The 18,536-nt window shown below is 37.1% G+C and overlaps 1 non-coding gene across 1 annotated transcript; it reads left to right on the plus strand.

The window, feature by feature from the left end:
* Window positions 1-775: 775 nt before the first annotated feature.
* LOC140856750 (small nucleolar RNA R71) lies at window positions 776-882 on the plus strand. Its single transcript, XR_012140353.1, has one exon. It is a non-coding gene; the product is annotated as a small nucleolar RNA R71 (small nucleolar RNA).
* The last annotated feature ends 17,654 nt before the right edge of the window (window positions 883-18,536 follow it).

An 18,536-nucleotide genomic window follows, 5' to 3' on the forward strand; every position in this document is an offset into this window, starting at 1 on the left:
ACCATTTTGGTTCCTAGGATTTGGCTCATGTTGGCTAGGTAACCTACCATGTTCTCGTTCACTAATGGTCGAAGCCAGCTGACTTACTTGCATTTCCAGACGGGCTATAGCTTGGGTGTTATTATTTATGAGTTGACCCGTAGTTTGCATAAAGCTGGTATGTGTTTTCATCATAGCTTCTAGGCTTTTCTCTAAAGAGATAATTTTTTTGTCATTATCATGGAAGCCTGGCGGGTTGTTCATCACTGGGTTGGACCTTAGATTTTGCTGATTGAAATTTGGATTACCTACATTAGGATTCTGGGACCATGAGAAATTTGGGTGATTCCTCCAACCTGGGTTATATGTGGGTGCATAAGGATTGTTCAATGGTCCTTGATAGGTGGCATTCACCTGTGCACACTCATTCGAGTAGGAACATTCTTCTAAGACATGGTCTGGTGCATTGCACCCTTTACACATGGGTGCAGATATTTGATTTACATTGGCTGGTCTCTGTAATTCTAAGGCTTCCAATCTACGTGTTAAGGTTGCAATCTTGGCCTCTGATGCTAGGGTTGGTTGAATTTGATGCATTCCTCCTCTTGAAGGTGTAGCTTTATCAGGTTCCCTAGTTGTTTCCCACTGTAAATTTTTCTCGGCTAGGTCTTCTAAGAATTGCCAAGCTTCAGTAGTTTCTTTGTCCATAAATTGGCCTTGGCACATGGACTCTAGCATGGTTCTTGAGTTTGAATCTAACCCCTCATAGATGATCTGGCATAGTCTCCAAGTTTCTATTCCATGGTGTGGGCATTGGGTCAAAAGATTCTTGAAACGATCAAAGTACTTCCAAAATGATTCACCAGCTAGTTGGTAAAATTGATTTATTTCATTCCTAATCCTAGCTGTTTTATGATGGGGGAAATACTTTTTTAAAAATGTTCTCACAAAGCCCTCCCAAGTAGTGACAGAATAGTTTGGCAGACTATAAAGCCACTTCTTAGCATTGTCCTTAAGGGCAAAGTTGATTAATCTAAGTTTGACCTCATCCTCTGTTAATTGCAGTTTCATGGTTGCACATACCTCCTCAAATTCTCTAATAAATATATAAGCATCTTCTAATCCTGTGAATTTTGAAAGCATATTTATGATTTGAGGTTTGATTTCAAAATTGTTAGCTGTGGGTTGTGGCAACCTGATACAAGATGGTTGGATGGAGCCAACTGGATAACACAAATCCTTAAAGGTCATGGGTTGGATTGGTTCAGCCATTGGAACAACAGGAATTGACTCAATTCTAACTAGACGACCCGACACTCTTCTCCACACACGAGGTGTACGGTTCTCGATGTTTATACAATTTTTTTTTTTTTTTTATAAAATTTTTATGTATAAGGAAAAGAAAGAAAAGAGAAAAAGTTCTAAAGAGAAGATCCTAAGGAGTCCTAAATCTAAAGAAAAGTAACCAAATTAATTTAAATTTTAATTTTTTTTTTTTTTTTTTCAAACAAGTGAATCAATAAATTAAACTCAATCTATCCTAGGGTTAACCTAAATCTAGACAGCTCCTAACTGTTCCAAGATGACCCTTCAAACCTTCCAAGTGGAGATTGATCAACTAGTTAGCCAGGTAAGTATAAGAGGTGGGAGGTTCACTCATCGTTGCCTTTCTAGACACCAAACGAGTTGGCCAGGCCAGCAATTGAACCAATTTAACAAACCACCCTCAGGGACTTGCCTAGACACCAACTAATCAAACAACTCAAACTTGGTAGAACTCTTAGGGTTCCTTGTCCTATTGAGCTCGAATTCCTTAAGGTTGACGTCTAATTGATTTTAAGATTAAAAGTCTAGGTAATGCAATATGATGGAGATGGTTTTTGGGCTAAGGAAGGGTAATGAAATCCCCACCTTATCTTGTTAATGGGTTGATGCCCTTAGATTAATTATGAAAATGCAAATACAAATAAACAAGATGACCAAGAATGTAAAAGATTTTAATTTAGAATTTTTTTTTTATTTTGATATTTTACTTCACGATTATGAAATGTCTTTTGTTTTGTTTTATATTTTTTTTTTTTGTGATTAAGTAAATTCAAATGATTAGGTCTAAAAGCAAAAGTAATTAACTAAAAATAATAAAAGAGAAATTAGAAGCGTACCTGAGTTTTCCAGCAATCACCAACTAAATATAGAAACCTAAAGAAAAAAAAAAAAAGAGAGTTATAACGCACGAAGAACAAATATTTGAAAATAATTTAAAACGTCAGATCCCCGGCAACGGCGCCAAAAACTTGATGTGCAAATCTTAAAATTTGTAAATAAAACCGCAAGCGCACGGTGTGCAGAGTAGCACGACCAGCGAGTACGGGTCGATCCCACAGAGACTTGGTTTTTAAAATGATTTTCAAATTTATGCTCAAGTGAGCTTTAACAAAAATCGAAAGTCGAAAGTTGTTTGCTAAAGACAATAAGACTAAGGATCTAGGGTTTTTTGAATCCACTAGATCTAGATTAGGGAATTCTACCTAGAATTTTTCTTATTGATCCTAACGACTACTCCTCTTGTCTTTCCCAAGCATAGATTATGAAGGGACTAAGGCCCAACGATAATCCATCAAGATTCTTTACAGGGGAGTAGTAACTAGGATCCCTTAGGGTTTTCTCCTCCTATGCACTGAATCAAGCATGAACTATGAAGGGACTCTGACCCAACTGTAGTTCATCAAAAATTCTTGGCAAAAGAGGATGAAAAAGAAACCCTAAGAAAAAGAAAGAACTCTATGTAAAATCCCTACTCATGATCTAGCTTCATCGCAAACCCTAGAAGGGATGCTTAGCTAGACATGATCTAAATCTACTTGCAAAATTTAAATGCAGAAAAATAAACTACCCTAATTTCATAAATTAAACTATCCTAATTGCATAAATTTAAACTGCATAATTTAAACTAACCTAATTGCATAAAATTAAATTGCATAAATTAAACTATCCTAATTGCAAGAAAAATAAATTGCATAATGTAAAGAGATGAAATTGCATAAAAATAAGATTTTATATATAAAAAAAATTTATTACAAAAACCTCAAAGCTCGAGGCTTGAAAAGAGAGCTAAAAACCCCACTATCTAGGGTTACAAGCTTGATCTCAAGGAAGAATACATAAAACAAGGGCCTTTGGGGGCTTTTTATAGGCATTTGGGGGTTATAAGGTTTTCAAAACTTTCGATGTGGGACTAAGAGGTTTTAGGGGGTTTATGGTGCGCCGATGGGTCCATGGTCCATGCGCCTGTTGCTGTGGACCAGGCGGCTAACCAGATCACCAAATCAGTTGATTTTTGACCAATTTTGATCTGATTTGACTCGGGTTTGACCCAATTGAGTCTTCTTTCTTCATTCTTCAATTCCTGGGTCAATTTAACTCCGTTTTGCATAAAATTTGCGCCGTTGGAATCCTCTTTCCTTGTTCTTTCTATTGATGATCTCTTCTTCTGCAAAATATAATAACAAGTATCAATTTCTTAATAAAGTTAGATAATTTAGATATTAATTGATACTTTTTATGTCAATTTGTGACATAAATCACCCATCCTCTAATCCGTAGCATCCAATGCCTAATGGATATGGTTGCATCTTTCTGGTGCAACTGAGCCACTATAACCAGTCGAGAACAATCAACCTCAGGAAGTGCCCGCACATCCCAATTAAAAATCAGTCGGTCACATCTGTCCAACTTATCTTAGACATCAAATTGTTGAACCAGAATCAATTGGGTTAGTCTACAATCCAGGCTCTAACCACTGAGCCAAATTAGGTCTTAACTTGATCGAGTCACATCTAAATATGATTCGACCTTGACCTAGACTTAATCCTATTAGGCTGGTCAATTATTAGCTTCATGATCCCACCTAACCAACTTTTGATTCAGTTTGATCAACCGCTAGACCTAATTGAGCTACCCAAGCCCGAACCCAATTTTATGAAAATAGCTTAGATCTGAAATTTTTAATTTTAGACCTAATTTAATTTTATAAGCTTAATTCATTAATTAAGTCTTGGGTTCATAAATAAAATATGTAAATAAATCCTAGAGTTTCAGGATCTAGAGTTTTGCAGAAAAGTAAATTTTGATTTCTGATTAAAGATGAACGTGCAGCACCCCTACACGCCATAAGAACACCCCATTGAATGGGAGGAGAGGGTTTTAAATCCTACTTTATTCTTATGACCGGACGGCCATGAGGAACACCTTAATCAAAAATATTAATTTAACTACAAAACTAGTTAGATCTAAGTTACATATCACATATATAATCTCATATCTAACTTATACATGCTTTGCATACATCTCATGTATTAAAATCTGATCTAATTAGCATGCTTTCAGATCTGATACATCACATATAATATCTAAAAAATAAGATTTAAATTAAACTATTCAATATAAAATCTATTCTAGACAGTTACTAGAACAATTCTACAACTAGTCTAGGCATGCAACAGATCAATTTTATGTATTAATTAAAATTTTATTTTTTATTTTTTGATCTAAATATAATATTTATAACATCAAAAAAATAGAGAATAAATTAGATCTAATTTATATTTTAATCACATTAAAATATAAAATTATAAGATTATTCATAGATCAAACTACTCCTAGTCTAGTCATGCATCTCATACATGTTAGATCTACTTAGATTTAATTTTAAATTTTTTTAATTTTAGATCCTATTACATCTGATGTGACATCTAAAATCTATTAATATTAGATAAATAAAAATAAAAATTAGATCAAAATTAGATCTAAAATAGAGCCATCAACCTGGCTCTGATACCAGTTGAAGGAAAAATTGGCTTTTTCCTTGTAGGATCTTCCAAATCTAATGAGATCTGGGGTGGACTATTTTAAAAAAAATTATCCTATGATATTTTAGATCTAAGATCTATTAGACCTAATTTCTATTATTTAATATTAAATCTAAAATTAAATCTAAAAATATGAAGAATAGAGAAATACCTCTAGGGTAACTAGATTACCCTGTAGATGATCGCAGCAATGCCCGAGGTTCTAAAATAGCCACGTAGTCACCTGGCCTCTATCAATATCCAATCAAGCAGGATCTGGATCATCTTCTCCTCATAAATTTTTGTTCCAAAAATCAGATCTGGATCTGATCTAGAAGATCTTCAAAAGATCTTCTGAAGCTGGAGCAGCAGCTTCTCGATAAATCTCTGCAGCCTTCTAATCAGGAAGCCACCACGCCCTGGACAAGCACCAGATGAATGCCCAACCTCTTGGACATGAAGAGAGGAGGGAAAGGAGCAAAGGGGGCATAGAGAAGTGGAGGGGTTTCAGGCTTTTGCTGGGTATTGAGCAGAGTCTCTTAATCCTAGGCACAGACAGGGTTTAAATAGATCCTGCTGCACCATGCAGTGCCACATCATTCGACCAATCAAAAAATTTTAATTAATTCTGAAAAGATTTGGATTGGTGGAGTGATATCATCTGATCATATTAGATAAGAATCCCCACAATCCCTCCTACTGTTGGTGCCAACACTGGATAAGCACAGTGAGATTGGCGCCCCACAGTCCAAGTTGATCAAGGGATCAGAGTCCTCATCTCATGGGACTCTATCTTTATCCACTTGGGGTGCACGCCCAATCTGAGTATGGCACCCACTTTGAGGCCCAATTTAGCAGGTGGACACTCCACAAAAAATCTCTAATGACCTCTTGCCAAGTGGCCTTCAGTCCAAGGTCCATGGGTCAACGTTTGACCAATGTCCTAAAATGGAAATGGCAGTTGACAGGAATTAGCAGGTGTTGTCTTAAATTCATCTCATGAATTATGATAAATTTTTTCTGAGCTAGATTGGCTTCAATCAAACTGTGAGAAATCTTCTCAAGGTTTTTTGGGTGAGTCAAATCATATTTAGCTCAGTCGAGATAGAAAAGATTACACGAGGAGAAAGTTAGGCTCAATCGTGTGCTAGCACGATTTCTTTGAACCTAATTGGAGCTAATCCAAATCAATCGAACTAGGCTAGCTCAATTGATGACATCCAGACCCTAACTCTTGTTTGTGTGACCCAGTGTGGGGATAATTCAGTGCAGGGGTAAAATGATAATTTTAAAATTTTTTAAAATTACTATTTTACAGTAAAAATTATTAATTAATCTAATTAATAAATAAAAATTTATCCTACACTAGGATCTAAATATGATATATAGCATGCATGCATTTAAATTTGAAATTCGAATTTAAATAGTAAATACTTTACTGTAATGTGTTCAGAACACAATACCTTTGTGCGGGTAGTAGATCGCCGCAATCTGATCACCGTCGGAAGAGTCTGATCATCACGATGTAGCCACACAGCATGTCTGGCCTCTGTGGATCATCCACATGAAGCTTTCGATCTGATCGACTCCTCACGAGTGCTAGCTCATTGTAGAGCCCTTTCGACGGCCAATGTTGATTGAACTCCTTTGATCGATGTCTGTCGATTATTTGGATACTCTGGATCATCAGCAGACATGTTTGAGAGGATGTTGAAGATCTCTCTAAAATTTGGTGGGCTCATGACACTCGTAGCTCACCTTCTCACTTCCCGAACTCCATGCTGAAACCCTGAAGAACTCACTGAAATCCTGCGCACACTTTTTCTTTCTTTTCTTTCTTTTTCTCTCGGAAGGATATAGACCTTCACCTTGCACACAAGGATTCCTCACGCCCAGATTTTCTCTCCAAAATTTTTCTTGCACACGCCCCACTCTTCTTCTCCTTTTAAAACAATGTCAAACATCTAATCCATGTGAGAGGATAAAGATGAGTAATTGTACATTTGAATTCAAATCAAATTTTGAATTCAAATGGAAACTAATTTATCCCTATCCACTAAGGGCGTGAGAAGAGGAGGGTGTGGCTTAATTTGTGCATGAGTGATTTTATGAGAAATATTTTCTCGTGTAATAAATGGGGTGCTAAAAGAGGATAAGGTTAAGGTGCTAAGATTGGTTACTCATTCAAATTCAAACATTATTTTGAATTTGAATGGCCAACCAATCATCCTTATCCACTCATTTGGTGCATTAAAGTAGGGCATGAGGAGGGCTTTGCATGAGGAAAAATTCATGAGAACTTCCTTCTCGTGAATTCAAATGGGCGCAGTGGAAGTGAGGTGGCGCAAAGAGAATGGGTCAAGGTGGTTTCATTATTTAAACCAACCTAATTGAATCAAATAAGTTAGGCCCAATTAGACTAATTTAAACCCAACTTAGTTAGACTTAATTAGGCTTAATAAAATCCTGATCAAATCAAGAATTGATTAAGCCCAACCCCTGATCAAATCAGGGACCAAACCATCTCGACGATTAGGTCAACTCTTAACCTAATCGAGTCAAACCCAACTGAATCAAATTCAATTGGACTTCATCCAAAAATAATTACTCAATCAAATTGAGTTAATTAGTGATCAAATTATTAATTAAATCTCTCATAAATATTGAATCCAAATTCGATGGATAATCGGACATCAGAATTCATCGATATGTAACCCTGATCAAAGAGTCCCAAACCTGTGGGACTCTTGACCCCGGTACCCAAAATGTGTGGGACTCATGATCAGAGAATTCTGATTCTCGATCACAGAGTCCCAGGGACATAGGACTCATAGTCCACGAGCATTAGGACTCTTCATCAGCCATCAGATTAGATAGGAACCTCTAATGTGTGTGACCCCGCAGGTTCAAACCTAAGCCAGTAGCACATGAACTAATTTCTGTACTAATCGAAGTGACCATCTAGCAATGGTACCCGATGATCGGATAGGTCGAATAGTCGCAATCGCAACACTCAGAACCTACGTGAATATGGTTACTGTATAATTCATCTTTTTGACCTCTGTGTTTAGGATGACGCAGGATTAAACTGTCAATCTTGATTAGATCATCCGAATCGTGCTCAACTCAAACAGTCCTGTGACTCCTCACAAAGAGTATCCTGACCAAGGTTTTGCTAAATTAAAACATGACTGTACACAGCTCCTGAACTGGAGTGGTCAATCCCATCTTGACACATGCACCGACAAGTCAAGTACTTGACTACACCCAGTAGCCTTCCGTCACTGAATTAGAAATTCAGGTAGTCCAGTGCCAAAGTGCAGTGAGTTGCTTGCAAGTCACTGTGGTGGTCTCAGATCGGAGGGACATTTATATCTATATTCCATCGGAGCAAATCTTGATAGCAGAAATAGCTCTGAAGTCAGTCACGTTCAGTGCAGATGAACCTTTACATCTCACCTGTATGCCATACCAGTGTCTCCACACTCATTGGTTAAGAGGACAACCAACCTATATGGCACACAACGACCTATGCTTGATAAACATTGTCGTCCTTGGTAATAACGTATCATTTGATCGCGAACAGATTTAAGGACTAAATGATAAATTTTCCTTTGTCGAGTCTAAATAGTCCTAAGGACTTCACCACAATATAGGAGTTCATTACAAGATAAAATATTTTGTGATAAAAAATATCAAAATAATTTTTATTAATTCATAATTCATGTACATATACAAAAATGAGCACAACCATCAACAGACTGATGATTGGCTTTGGGACACTATTTCCAACACCCAGTTAGGTTCATTTCCATATGGTAATGAGACATATCGTGATCTTATCATCGACATCATCAAAACTCCTTTCGATGGACCAGAACTCTTCTGATTCAGACAATTAGAATGATCGATCATCAAGATCATTCTAATTGCTTCCAAAATTCATCAGTGACACCTAGCAGTATATGGTGGCAACCCATCAGAAATGAAGATGAACCTCTCGATGCAGCTACCTGTGTGATTGAGTTCCTCTATCATGAGTTCCGACTGAATTAGGGTTAAGGTGAACTCATCAAACCCAACATCAGTCATATAAATCAATCGATCGATCCGAGTTCGATGTGAAACTCCAATGAAAAATTTTTTCCATTATTTCACTTTGCCATGGCCATGGGCTTAAGGACTCAATCTTTCGATCATCGTAGGACTACTCCTCTTATCTACCGAGGTTGACAGATCCCATCTTGGTGTGATTTGGTTCCTACAATGAATATGCTACAGGCAACATACACCTCAAGGTTCTGAATGGCTAGGAGACCAAGTTATGGTGTAGTCAAACTATAACACACTCAAGGTGAACTATCGATGTACCTCAGGTCAAAGAACTAGATACACAGTTGCAGCATCGAGCTAGTCATCGACGAGAAGCTAGACTTCTTTATGACTGCTCGAGGTGGTCATGCTCAGTACTCTTGTTCTCAATGAATTTCTATACTCTCACTCTGATGTCTCCACACCGTAGACTCAAGATACATCTACCCTAAGAAAGTGATCGTACACCAACCTTTCAGATCGATCACCATCTTCGTGATGATCCTATGGTCAGGAGCTGTTTATGAGTTAGTTATGTAAATTCATGCCTTAAATTTTCAACTCTTAAAAATATGAATTAATATTCCTACTAACTCAAAGGATGTATCACAGACATAATGTACACAATGTGATAGTAGAATAACCCTTTTATTTATTTATAGTTAAAATTATAAATTTGCCCTTAGATTTGTATAGGTATGTGTCAGCCAATCTGGCATCTAGGGCACACATCTAATACTATGCTCGATAGAAGCTGTCATCTTTATTAATAGCTTATCATTTGATCGTGAATAGTTTTAAGAACTAATCGATAAATCTTCTCTTTATCGAACTTAAATAGTCCTAAGGACTTCATCATAACAATGGAGTTCATTAGAAGATGAAAGCTTATGATGAAAATATCAAAAATATATTTTATTTATTAACAAATTAATTACAATACTTGGTTGCTCAACCGTCAACTGCTTGATGATTGGCTTTTGGGATATATTTTTCAATAACTCCCACTTGTCTTAAAGCCACTCAGCACAGTATCTAATACCCATCTTCGACTTGTGGTTATCGAACTCCTTTATCATCAGGGCTTTAGTGAAGGGGTCGGCCAGGTTCTCCTTTCCATCGATCTTCTGAAGATCGACGTCACCTCGATCCACGATCTCTCAGACCAGGTGGAAGCGACGCAAAATATGCTTCATCCGCTGGTGTGCTTTGGGTTCCTTCGCCTGAGCTATGGCACCAGTGCTGTCGTAGTAAGACAGGATCTGACCATTGAAGGAGGGTGCCACTCTGAGCTCGGTGATGAATTTTCTCAGCCACACAGCTTCCTTCGCGGCATCCGATGCTGCGATGTACTCTGCCTCACAAACAGAGTCTGCCACAGTATGCTGCTTGAAACTCTTCCAACAGATAGCTCCACCATTCAGAGTATAGATATAACCCGATACGCTTTTGCTGTCATCATGGTTAGATTAAAAGCTGGAGTTTGTGAACTCCACAAGTTTCAGATCTGACTCACCATAAACCAACCATTGGTCTTTAGTATTTCTCAAATACTTAAGGATGGCTTTAACCACTTTTCAGTGGTTTTCTTCAGGATCAGATTGGTATCTACTCACTACTCCTAGTGAGTATGCCACATCTGGACTTGTACATATCATGGCGTACATGATAGATCCCACGATCGAAGCATATGGGACTCTACTCATACGATCTCTCTTCAGGAGTTGTCAGACAATCCTTCTTAGAGAGAAAAATTCTATGGCCTATCGGTAGATAGCCCTTATTGGAATTCTCCATGCTGAACCTCTTCAGCACAGTGTCTATGTACGTGGATTGGGATAACCCAAGCATCTTTTTAGATCTATCCCTATAGATCTTCATCCCTAGGATGTAGGATGCTTCATCCAAGTCCTTCATGGAGAATTGCGATGACAATCAAACTTTTATTCCGTGTAGTGCAGGGATGTCATTCTTAATTAAGAGAATGTCATCCACATACAAAATAAGGAATACCATAACTAGACCATTTGCCCATTTATAGATGCAGGGCTCTTCTCCATTCTTAACGAAGCCATACATTTTGATCACCTTATCAAAATGCATGTTCCAACTCCGAGAAGCTTGCTTCAATCCATAAATGGATCTCTGAAGCTTGCACACCTTGAACTCATCTGTGGATGTAAACCCCTCAAGTTGTATCATATACACCTCTTTGGTCAGCTCTCCATTCAGGAAAGCTGTCTTTACATCCATTTGTCAGATCTCATAATCCAGATGGACAGCTATTGCAAGCATTATCCGAATGGATTTGAGCATTACCACAGGAGAAAATATCTCATCATAGTCAATACCATAACGTTGACGATACCCCTTGGCAACCAGACGAGCTTTATAGGTCTTCATCTTTCTGTCTACGCTCCTTTTCTTTTTGAACACCCATTTACACCTAATGGGTTTAACCCCTTCAGGTGGGTCAACCAATGTCCATACATCATTGACCTTCATGGACTCTATTTCGGATTTTATGGTTTCAAACCATTTCTCGAAATCAGATCTCTGCATTGTATTTATATAGGAGATTGGATCCTCATCATTCTCATCGAGTTTGATGGGATCACCATTTCGGACCAAAAAATAGTATCTGTCCGACTGACGTGGTACTCTATCGGATCGCCTTAATGGTGTAGATACATTGGGCTCTGGATCTGATCTAATCAAATCCGACTCAGGTTCAGCTATTGGTGTCGGTCCTTCTACCTGTTGAACTTCATCAAGTTCAACCTTAGAGGCAACGGTTCCTTCACCAAGAAACTTCTTTTCTAAAAAGATTGCCTTAAGGCTGACGAACACCTTTTGTTCATCAGCATGGTAGAAAAAATATCCTTTGGTCTCTTTGGGGTATCCGATGAATGTGCATTTGTCAGATCTAGGTCCAAGTTTGTCTGTGACTAATCGTTTGACATAGGCCGGGCACTCCCAGACCCTAAGGTGTGAAAGTACTGGCTTATGTCCTGTCCATATCTCATATGGAGTCTTAATTACAGACTTACTTGTAACCCTATTTAACAGATAATAGGCCAATTCGAGTGCATATCCTCAGAAGGATATCGACAAGCTAGCAAAATCCATCATGGATCGGACCATGTCTAATAGAGTCCGATTTCTCCTTTCAGACACACCATTATGCTGTGGTGTTCCTGGAGGAGTCCATTGGGAGAGAATCTCATTCTCTCCTAGATATGTGAGAAACTCACTAGAAAGATATTTCCTCCTCGATCAGATCGAAGAATTTTAATACTCTTCCCAGTTTGTTTTTCTACTTCACTTCAGAATCGTTTGAACATTTCAAATGAATCCGACTTATGTTTCATCAGATAGACATATCCATATCTGGATAGATCATCTGTAAAAGTTATGAAGTAAAAATATTCACCTCTAGCACTTGTGCTCATGGGCCCGCATACATTAGTATGTACTAGGCCCAAGAGCTCAGTAGCTCTCTCACCTTTTTCAGTAAAAGGTGACTTGATCATTTTATGAAGAAGACAGGACTCACAGGTTGGAAGTGATTCACAATCACTGACTTCGAGGATTCCCTCTTGAGTCAACCTGTTTATTCTGTTCTTGTTTATATGACCTAGGCTACAGTGTCATAAGTAGATATCTGACACACTATCTAATCTAGGGTGCTTGCCAATAGAATATACTCTTATCGGGCTTGATCTTTCTGGTCTGGCCCTACACTGATGGCCCAGCCTGAACTTGCACCTTCTTCACTTTCTTCTTCTTGTTCTTCTTTCCTTTTTTAAAGGGTCGAAAATCAGAAGACGAACCTCCCACTAAGTTCACTGACTCCTTGTGGAGTTGGTGATCCTTCTCAAAGTTTTGAAGCAACCCCAATAACCCGTGGTAGTTCACTTCAGGCTTTGTCATTCTATAATGAGTGAGGAATGGGAGATAAGACTTGGGCAGTGAGTTTAGTATTGCATCTTTCCCAAGCTGCTCATGCAAAGGAAAGCTGAGCTTGCTCAATCATTCCATCAGCTCGATCATGTATAATACATGATCAGTGACAGAGGCACCATCCCATATTTTGGCATTGAAGATGGCACAACTAGTCTTGTGCCTCTCCACATCATCGGGTGTGCCAAAGGCATCCTTCAACATTTGAAGTATGTCCTTTGGCTGAGCCATCTCGAATCTGTGACTAAACTTGTCGCTCATGGCAGCCAGCATGATACAGCGCACCATGGTCTGGTCACTGAGCCACTTCTGGTAAGTGTCTCTGACTGTTCCACATGCATTGGCAGCTGGCTCCTCAGATGCAGGATCCATTATCACATATAGGATCCGTTCATACTCCAGGAATATCTTCAACTTTCGGTATCAGTTACGAAAGTTGGGTCCCACCAACTTATCATTGTCCAACAATGATCGGAGCGATAGGAAAGTGGCCATATCTAATCAAAGGAAAATCATAACCTAATTAGTAATTGATTCATTAAACCTAAAGATTTAGACTTTAATCAAAAGGTTTCTCCCACTATTTTATTCGAATTAGTAGCCTCTACCTTCAATTCGAGGAATTACCCTAATTCCTTAGTGGGAACTAGAATCCACTTAGACTGCACACAAGCCCAACTTTGGTTGGCCAACCCATGTACATCTAAGGGTGGTTTATAACCAATTGTTTCTCTAAATAATTTCTAGTAATTTTAATTTTATCCCAAAAATCTAATCAGTAGGCTTTGACCTCCACTGTAAGGATCCGGTTAGGTCCAACTATTAACATGACCATACTTGGTGCATCTAACCAACGAATGATTAAGCCCAACTTTGGTTGGCTCACCTAACCACCATTAGAGAGACACTTCCAAGTCATCATATGATGAGTGATAATTCTATTAGTCAATAAGCACCAAGCCTTTGGGTCTGCAATGATTATTGAGTTAATGGACTCATTATCAAACACCTTAATGGGAGGCTATGACTCAGTTATCTCCATAACTTTATCATTTTAAGGACCTAATAATTTTAGAAGATTTAAATGATTTAGAAGATGAGGTCAAATGAACCTACTTATCATGATCCTCCCACTGACTTCACCAAGTCAGCTTAAGGGAGACCATTAAAAGGGCTGGTCTATGAGCACCTAAATCAGTCACATTGATTTACCTAGCTGACATGGGTCAGCTCGAATAGTCAAGTGATCCAATCAAAACATAATTTCACCAAGAGGTCAGGTAAGTTCGATTAGTGGGAGGGTCAGCCAAAGCTTGCCTTAGACACCATCAAAAATAGCCAGATAAGTGGGCTCCCAATTAAAAACCACCAGTCTGGTTTACCTTAGACACCAATTGGTTTAATTAGTTTCGATTAGATCAACCTAACAGTTCATGCTAGATCGCTTAGCCAAGAATCAAGTCCATTTGGTTCTCGTTAAAGACATGGACTTGACCAACTACAACTATTGTAATTGATCTAGAGAAATTCTTGACCTAATCTAAGACAACAATTGATTAGATTTAGTCAATTCTCTAATTAAGTCCATCTTTAATCTAACCATAGGTCTAACCCAATTAATGGACCTTATTTCCACTAACCCATTAACCCAATGTGTTATGGTTTGTGTCTTAGGTTCTTCAATTCACAATCCTAGAACCTAATCAAACAACTTCTTAATTCTTAATTAAGTTTTGGGCTGAGGGTTGGGTTCGACTTTTGAAAATAATTTTCATATTTATAAAATAATTTTACAATATGGTTCTACCAACCATATTGCATGTTTGATTTATAATCAAGATACAAATAAAATAAATATGAAACTACTTTAAATCTAATCTAAACAGGTTCATGTAATTGAAATAATTTCAACTTTAAACAATTTCTTTGCACAAAAATTATTAACAAAAAAAAATTATTTTAGATATAAACACCTTTTAAATTTAATAAATAATAAATTTAATCTAGATTATATCTAATAAATTTATGATTAAAGATAGATCTACACGAACTAGGACAACTTTTGCACTGTAAGGGGTAAATCTTACAGTAGGACAACCTTGTAGTTCGTGATTGATCTAAAATTTTAATTTTAGATTTAATAATCAGATTATAAATTAGATCTAATCTAAGAGATAATCTAAGTATGTATAAATAATCATGTAATAAACAACCTTAGACTCTGATACCAATTGAAGGAACCAGATCTAGGGTTTCAGAGATAGATCTTAAAACTTTTTCAAGATCAGGCAGCGAAAGACTAAAATAAATCAAAATTTATTTTTTAAAACTAAAGAATTTTTAGATTTAAAATTTTATTACATAATTATTACATAGCATTAAATCAAAAATTAAAATATATAGAGCATGAACTACATGTTAATCATATCAACATGTTTCTATACTACATCTAATGTATGTATTAAACAATAGATCAGATCTATTACCTTGCAAGTTAGATGTTCTAACCTTGCTGATCCAGGCTTGAGGATGATGTTGCAAACCATACATGTATCCGATCTCTAGGAGTCATCCACACGAGCCCACGAATCTCGACCAGAAGTCCTGCTCTAGGAAATCAGCACAGTATGATGTACTGCGCTGATCTTTCTTCGATGGTTGATCAGGTGCCTCCTTCTTCTTGATTTGGGCTCTTCCAAAGATGAGAAGTAGGAGGAGGAGTTTTAAATCTGAGATGCTCTCAGAAAACTCAAGATGGAGGAAGAAAAGAGATGAAACTAACAACTCTAGAAGAAGACCCTCTTCTTCATCTCTTTACTCTCTCCTAGACACCCTGTCTTGTGTCTATTATATCTTTACAACCCAAAGGTATTTCTCTCTAATTTTTATATGCTCCAAAGGTCTCTCAATTCTCTATATTATTCAAAAATTTTATGAAGAAACTCATTTTGTAGAGAGAGATATGATAGAGTCCTTGTCTAGGTCAAATACCTAGTCAAGGCTTATCCAAACATGGCAAGATAAGGGGTACCCAACTCTTGGGTGCCTCCTCCTTATTTTTATGAATGGACTACCAGAAAAGAGTTTACAATATATTCTCTAATAGCCACAAAAATTTCAAAAAAAATTTGGATAAATTCGATGCAAAAAAGAAAGAGTTTTGAATTTCTAAAACTCTATCTCATAGAATTTGAAATCCAAACTTATTCCTACTTTGATTTGATCCACAACTACTTTCCATGTATGAAAGAAGAGAGGAAGCCTCTTAGACATGAGAAAGACCTGGGAGATGGCTTTTGTTGCACAAAATAAGAGGGGATTGGTGTGGAATAAGAGAGAGGGCATGGGGAGGGCTTATATGGCGCAAGGTGGAATCCTAGTCTTACTAGGATTCTATCTTATGACTTGTTTTAATTTGGTTTCTCAAACCAAATCAAACCAAAATTATATCAATTCAATTAAAATAAGTCTTAACCCAATTAAAAATCTAATTTAATCAAATTAAATTATATTTAAATCTGATTTAATTTTTTAATTAAATTAGAAATTAGGTTGACCCAAGTCCTAATTGAACTAGGCTAGCTTTTTTCTTGCACTTGGCTTATCCAATAAACCAATTGGACTTGATCCAATCAAGTCCAAACTAAATCTAATTAAATTATATTTAATTAGACTTAATCTCAACTTATTGGCTTAATCAAATTAAGTCAATTAGCAATCAAATTGCTAATCGATCCTCCTGCAACACTTGCACTAGGTTAAATGTCAATCGTATTGATCATTTAACCCTAGAATGATTCTTAATCATTGATCAACCATCCGATCGGATCTTGAACTCTAATGTGTGTGACTTCATAGGTTCGAACATAAGTTAGTAGCATAGAAATAAATTTTTATACCAATCGAAGTGATCATCTAGCAATGGTACCCGACGATCGGATAGGTCGAATGTGTAGAACAACATCCTTAGAACCCATGCAGATATAGTTTCTATATAATTCATTCCCTTGACCAAAATGTTCATAGGATACCTCAGAGCTCAACTGTCAACTCTGATCAAGTTGTCCACATTGTATTTCAAAATATCAAATCCATCTGATGGATTATCCTGGCCAAGGTTTTGCTAAATTGAAATACAGTGACTCATTCTTCTCCAACTCTTGGAGTGGTCAATCCCATCTTGATCATACTCTGACTTTGCAAGTACTTGACTATGCCCAGAAGTCTTCCATCACTGAATTAGAAATTCAGTTAGTCCAGTATCAAAGCACAGTGAGTTGCTTGCAAGTCACTGAGGTGATCTCAGGTCTAAGGGACACTTATATCTATATCCCATCAGAGTCATTCTCGACAGCAGAATACTCTAGAGTTGGTCACGTTCAATGACAATGTACCCTTACATCTCACCTGTATGCCATATCAGTGTCTCCACACTTCTTGGTTAAGAGGATAACCAACCCATAGGGCCTACAGCGACCTATGCTCGATAGAAGCTGTCATCCCTATTAACAGCCTATCATTTGGTCGTGAACAGTTTTAAGGACTAATCGATAAATTCTTTCTTTATCGAACTTAAATAGTCCTAAGGACTTCATCATAACAACGGAGTTCATTAGAATATGAAAGCTTATGATAAAAATATCAAAAATATATTTTATTTATTAACAAATCAATTACAATACTTGGTTGCTCAACCGTCAACTACTTGACGATTGGCTTTTGGGACATATTTCCCAACACTTTTCATATCTTATATGTGGCCCTTTCCTCCTCAGAGGTATCTTTCTCGATCGAATTGGGTGCAGGTGTATCCAGTATGTAGGAGAGTTTCTCCTAAGTGAGAACAATTATCAGATTTCTTAACCAGTCTACATAGTTTAGTTCGATCAATTTGTTTGCATCTAGTATACCTCTAAGTGATAGTGAGGATGCCATATGTGTAGTTAATCTATAATAACAAGAATACAATATAAGCAGATAACTCATGATGACATGCACAACTAGATTAGGACTTCTATCTAATTGTGTCTCTCACTATTTTAACGAATTTTATAGTCCTCAAATATGAAAAATGAAAAACATCCTAATATTTCTATGTGAGATTGAGATCCCTATTCCTCACAAATACCTTGTGGATAGCACAACAAGCATTCATGAGTTCAAGAGTAGGTAACTCTTTACCAATTACACTTCATACAACTCTCAATATTTTTCTCTCTTACCTCTAGATCACTTATAGTCTTGTGGATAGCACAACAAACTATAGTGTTCTAGTTAACCCTTCAATCCTATATGGTCATACTTAAACAATGCTGCCCTTGCGGATAGTACAATAAATCAATATGTACTAAGTCAATATCATATCAATTTCTATAGTAAGCCTTATGGATAGTACAACAAGCTCACTAAAATCTAGAAATACTCTATTGATCAAGTTTGAAGGAAGGCCCTTGTAGTATCTACATTACTAATCAATCTAAGTCCGAAATTCAATAAGACCATCTTGGCCAGATCAGTAGGTGGGAGGCTCCCTATAGCTTTTCTTAGATACCAACAAAGTTGGCTAGGCCAGCATACGAACCTAATTAGAAAACTACCTTTTATACTTTTTTAGACACTAATTGATTAAATGAATTCGACATTTGATTTGGAAGT

Source organism: Elaeis guineensis, chromosome 3 (genome assembly GCF_000442705.2).
Source record: "Elaeis guineensis isolate ETL-2024a chromosome 3, EG11, whole genome shotgun sequence".
Classification (NCBI taxonomy): Eukaryota; Viridiplantae; Streptophyta; class Magnoliopsida; order Arecales; family Arecaceae; genus Elaeis; species Elaeis guineensis.